A 6,053-nucleotide genomic window follows, 5' to 3' on the forward strand; every position below is an offset into this window, starting at 1 on the left:
TGTGGTTGAGAAGAGATAACATCAAAGGTTTAACTGAGGGATATGGTTGTTTGCAAGCTGGAAATGTTATCATTGAAAATGTGTTTATTGTGTAAGGACTTGAACACAATCTGCTTAGTATCAGTCAGTTCTGTGACAAGGGCTACTATATTTTATTCGACAAGCTAAAGTGTCAGATCCTGCATAAGAAAAGTGAAAAACCCTCCTTGATGGGAATTCGGAAAGAAAATCTGTTCGTAGCTGACATGAACTCTGGAAGTAGTCCTAAGTCAATTGTTTCTATGCAAAGGCATCGTCAAATGAGAGTTGGCTATGGCACAAGAGACTTTCCCATCTCAATTTCAAAGGAATGAATTCTCTTGTTAAAAGAGAATTGGTCAGAGGTCTGCCTCAACTGGAATTCTCCCCAGAAGGACTGTGTGAGGCATGCCAGAAAGGAAAGTCAAAGAAAGCAAGTCACAAAGGCACTGACACATCCTCCATAACTGGTATTCTTCATTTATTGCACATGGATTTGGTTGAAACAGTTACTGTTCTTTTGATGTCAAAAAAAGTGTTACTGTCTTGTGATAGTTGATGACTATTCCAAGTATACATGGGTTTTATTCCTTCACTCTAAGGATGAAACACACAAGTTATGATTGATCATATCAAGTTGATCGAGTTAGATTTTAATGTCCCTGTTAGAGCAATAAGGTCAGATAATGGAACATAATTCAAGAATTCACTTCTCAATGGATTTTGTACAGATAAAGGGATTACCAGACAATATTCAGCTCCTAGAACCCCTCAGCAGAATGGAGTGGTAGAAAGGAAGAATCGTACATTGATTGAAGCTGCAAGAACTATGCACTACGCCATAATTGGGCTATTGTAATGCCTAAATGGTGTTACAATAGGCCCTAAAAGCGTTACAATAGGTCTATTGTAACACCAGGGGGCGTTACGTATACGAGCATTACAATAGACACCCTAATGTAACACTTCACTGATCTATTGTAACAGAGAGGAAAATGTTACAATAGGCACCTACTATAACACTAACAGGCCCAAATGTAACACAAAATGAGTGATACAATAGCTTGATCAAGATTGCATAAGTGGGACCACCTGTGGGTCCCATATAACTTATTGTAACAGTCTGTTCTATCAATTGTAACACCAATCTTTTTAATTAAGTAATAGTATCATTTATAATCTAAAACTAAATTAAAACATACATTACACTATAATAGGCATATATACATTTAATTTAAAAATTTGAAATACATGTTATGTTTAAAATCTACAATACATATCCAAAATATTACAAACACCACATAAAATTACAACAGTACGATCGATCAATTAACCATACTCCAAGCATATCCAAACTACGACGAAGGTTATTAATACTTTGCAACTATGTTGATCCCCTTCTTCCCATAACAAATTATTGGCTTTTGCTTCTCCCAATAATCATTTTTCTCTGCTTCACCACCTTTTCTTATAAATATCTATCCTCGGGAGAAATCTGATTCATAGAAAAAATAGATCAAAGTAGGTTAGGGAGTAATCAGACTAATTGCACATACTTTGTAGGTTAGGGAGTAATCAGACTATTTGCGCATACTTGGTAGTATCAAGAACCTGAAGGAGATGGGGATGGCTCTCTGGTATTGTGCAAAACCGCAACACCTTGATACTAGATACTACTATTCCTGACCGTGTTATACCACTTTGTATCTCATCTGCAATCATTAGTATATTATACTTTGAGCACAGATCTTTGATAATTTTCAGCAAAATATAAACATTTCTAGCTTGGTATATATCTGTTTCTGTAATATACTAAGCATGCAAACTTTAACTGTTCACAGGAGATCTCTGATTTATACAGTTATAATCAAAACTATTATTCAAAACTAAAGATCATACTCTCTAAATCTTTGAAATCAGAACATGAAATATTGGGTGTTAACGCATAATGATTGAACAGACAACAATATCAAATAACAAAAAACTTACAAAGATAAAAAGCGGTTTTATTTGACAAATAAATTAAAATCAATATCTACAATGAAAAATGCAACCAGATGAAAAATAATAAGTAGAGTCGAAATCATCAAAGAAAAACATACTTTTTGAGCTCTAGACGGCCTCACAACAAAAAATTTGGGTACAATTGTATAGACACATCAAAGTGTAGCCAACCACTGTGCAAGGAAGACACATCAGAATGACACATCCTCCAGCAACAAAAGCAACGCAGACACAAAAATGTATTGAGCCTGGAAACTCACCCGAATCATCTCTGGTAAGGCGCCTCATTTTATCTAGTACTCCTTTAGTCTCAGTCTTCACTTCACTAGGCCTTGACAAGTCTTTGTCTACGACTTCTGTAAAGAGTACTCCTTATCGGATGTCCCCAGTATTATTGATTTAAAGTGTGTTGTTTTTCTTTATCATCTTCTTATAAACTTAGACCAATCTATAATACTGTTGTAGAACTGTTAAATTTTGAGGTCCACATTTCGATTCTTGTACTGTCCACACAAATCATTTACCAGCTTCCATATTTGAGTAAACCATGAACACTTTGATTAAAAAGGACAAACTTATATATCGTTACAGTTGCAATGAAGGGAAGAAAAATTAGGAAGACCTACCATGCCACCTGCGATATTACAGCAATAATCCCAAGGAGTTGTATAACTGAAAACGCAAAAGTACCAACTTGATTGGGCATGTTTAAATCAATTGTGCTCTGGTCTGTAGATGCCTCAAAAAAGAAAGTAAATTATGCAGATATCTTTTTGTATAATATGTCCCAACCATTCAATGCATAAATCACCAGGATAAGGGCTGCAGCAGGTAGAAACTCAACTTGATGAGTTACATAAATCAAATGAGAGTTAATGACAAATGATTTAATGACAAATCAAAAATAAAACAATAAAACAGAACACATATATGGGAGTTAAGAAGAAACCAGTCAGATTATCAGGCATGTTATCAAAGAATTGCATTAAGGTACATATTTCATTACAGATAAAAAAAATGTAGTGCACCTTGAATAGCTTAGATCCTATATGAGCATCCACAGCGCTAAATGGATCATCAAACATATATACATCTGCATCTTGGTAAAGAGTACTAGAATAATTGTGTACTTCATTAAACTTGAAAAGAAAAGGGCGAGATTCTCTCTAATCTTGTCTATTGTATGCTTCTAGCACAATCTTTTTGTACAGAGTTTCAGATAAAAATGGTTATAAAATAATAACTAACTATTCTCCAAAAATAGCATGAACAGACAATTCAAAAATACATAACCCATTATACCTTTCAAAAAAATTAAAGTTCCCTCTTGAAGCCTTCTTTGTACTGGTGACTGAATACAAAATGAGGCTGCTCCATGAAAACCGTTCATTGAACTACCAGCTGTGTAGTTGAGCTGAAGGCCCAAGGTGCCTTGTAGAATAGCTGATTCTGCTCTGTAAATTCTTCTTTACCTGCCAAATAGTAAAAGTCAAACATCTAATATCAAAAGTCATAAACATTCCGGCATAGAGTTCCTATCCCAGGTAAATGTTCCTATCCTAGGTCAAAGTGCATAAATTGACCTTAAAGACATCATCAAACAGTTATTTTCAAGTTCCTATACATAATATACAAAGGAAAATGGAATGTAAACCAGACGCATCTCAATCCTCTGTATTTTTAGTTACAAAAATGTTAGTAATTTAGGACATTTACAAAAATGTTAGTAATGTTTTGGACGCAAACATGTTTTGTTGAGGATCAAATTCAAACGATCAGGAGTTTCTGTCGGGGAATAAAATAGAAACTCCTCATCTGCTGTGACTATGAGTAAACCTTGACTAGAGGGCAACATAACAGCATAGAGATAAAGAAGTCGTACAATCCCACGTTCACCGACAGTTATAAATTGTATTCCTTTAACCTCTATATAGAAACATGAACATATGTCAACAAAGTATCATGTCGAAGTCCGAATTCTTATTTTAATTTCCTTTGGATACAATCTAACCTATTCAAAACAAATAATATACAAGTAACAAGATAAAAAATTACAGATTCACATATAAAAACCAGTTTGAAAAATTGCCTACGAAATATATTCATCACTTCATAAAGAATCAGACATTGTCAATAAAGCACCAAAGACAGCCGAGTCAGCTACTAAATTTTGTAAAATTATAAAAACTTTTACATAATTAAGAAATGAATCTAGTGAATATACACACATACATAGATCCAGATATCAATACATAAACACAGATATTTATACATAAATTCAATATCTTTCCAACAGACAGTGTATTTTAATTTCGATAAATGAATAAAATTAACCGATAGTATCAGTCAACGAAGTCTAACCACATAGATCCAGTGTTTCAAATTTATTTAAAACTTAACAAACTCGCAGATCAAAATCTTAACCAATCAGAACAAAATTCAAACACAAGGCAATATATTATACCTGCAGGAACGTGATTTAAAGCGATGCCAGTGCTATTAAGAGCCTGTTGAACATAAGCCGAAATCCGATTAGTATCGCAGTAAGCAGAAATGGAAACAGCGCCCCCGTAATTCATTTTGACCAACGCCGATGTGATGTTTTGAGCGATCGAGTGTGGATCGCAGCCTTTTGGAACTTCAGTTCTCTATGCCCCACCACCCAAGCATCATGTGACCTTTAAAGTAGCAAAGAAAAGACAATATATATGAAATTTAAGCACATAAAATAAATATTAGAGCTTATTGAAGTAAATAACCTCGAGTTAGGGTTTCCGAAGGAGTAGAGAGTGTGTGTAATTTGGAGAGAGAGAGGCCGAGAGAGGGGGCTGAGAGTGAGGGTTTGTCGAAGTCTGTGTTTTCATTTGGGGGCAAAAATACCGCCCAAATATTTCACTTAATAAAATTATGCATATTTTTTTATTTTATTTTTTAATTTTAGTTTTTTTAATTATTTAATTGTTATTGATTAAATAGGAAAATAAAAAATAATTCGTTGAATATATGTATAAGAAATTTCAGATTTAAATCATATTATATGTTACATTATCATTCACTAATAAATCAGAATATAATTTAATACTAATTTATGATTATATTTATATTTTAATATTTTTAAAAATAAAAAAAGTATCTAATGTAACACCAGTTGTTGGTGTTACATGCTGCGCAACACAAGAAATTCTTCGCAATACTAGTTTTATAGCTATTGTAACACTGCGAGAGAGGTGTTACAATAGGCCAAAAATCTCTGACCTAATGTAATGCTCCTTGTAACACATGCATTAAAGTAGCCCACTTATGGCGTAGTGATGTTAAGTGAATCAGGTCTTCCAATGTACTTTTGGGCTGAAGCTGTCAATACTGCATGTTATACTCAGAATCGAACTCTAATCAACAAGGACCTCATGAAGACTCCTTATGAGATTATGAATGAACAGAAACCTTCTATCAAATACTTTCATGTATTTGGTGTCAGATGCTTGGTGCTCAAGGATGGAGATGATCGTCGTGGTAAATTCGAGGCAAAGGCATATGAGGGTATTTTTATTGGTTATGGAAGAAGATCATACAGGGTGTATATCACTGATCAACACAAAGTAACTGAAAGTGTCAATATTATATTTGATGACACTAAACTCCCTAGTATCCAAACTGAAGATCCTTTTGAGAAAATGAAGTTTGATGATATGTCAGATTCAGAATCAGAAAATGATCAAGAACCTGAGGTTGCTGCTAGTGAAGAACCTGTTAATCATGATGATACTCAAGGTAATGGTGATGGAAACATCGGCAACAATGGAGATACCACTGCTACTGACGGAGAATCATCAAGTCAACCTGGCAACAACTCAGGGGGAGATGCTGAAGGATCAACTAGTAGGACACAACATCCCAATATATTTCAAGGCAAATCATCAAGATCAAATCTTCCAAGACAGATTGTCTGGAATAAAGCTCATCCTTTTGAGTAAATTATTGGTGATCCAGATATTGGAGTCAGAATTAGATGTGCTACTCAAAATGAATGT

At 34.2% G+C, this 6,053-nt stretch overlaps 1 long non-coding RNA gene across 9 annotated transcripts; it reads right to left on the reverse strand.

Moving 5' to 3' along the window:
• Nucleotides 1–1,242: 1,242 nt before the first annotated feature.
• On the reverse strand, nucleotides 1,243–4,905 carry LOC141707958 (uncharacterized). Of its 9 annotated transcripts, XR_012569240.1 has the most exons (7): nucleotides 4,487–4,860; nucleotides 3,325–3,494; nucleotides 3,051–3,115; nucleotides 2,283–2,844; nucleotides 2,121–2,195; nucleotides 1,613–1,730; nucleotides 1,243–1,513 (listed from the first exon to the last, which is right to left on the reverse strand). It is a non-coding gene; the product is annotated as an uncharacterized LOC141707958 (long non-coding RNA). The 9 variants fall into 9 exon arrangements; XR_012569237.1 differs by having other exon boundaries at nucleotides 2,283–3,494; nucleotides 4,487–4,700; nucleotides 4,782–4,905; XR_012569241.1 differs by having other exon boundaries at nucleotides 2,283–2,525; nucleotides 2,649–3,494; nucleotides 4,487–4,863.
• Between the last annotated feature and the right edge of the window lie 1,148 nt (nucleotides 4,906–6,053).

The sequence above is a fragment of the Apium graveolens genome, chromosome 2 (genome assembly GCF_009905375.1).
Source record: "Apium graveolens cultivar Ventura chromosome 2, ASM990537v1, whole genome shotgun sequence".
NCBI lineage: Eukaryota > Viridiplantae > Streptophyta > Magnoliopsida > Apiales > Apiaceae > Apium > Apium graveolens.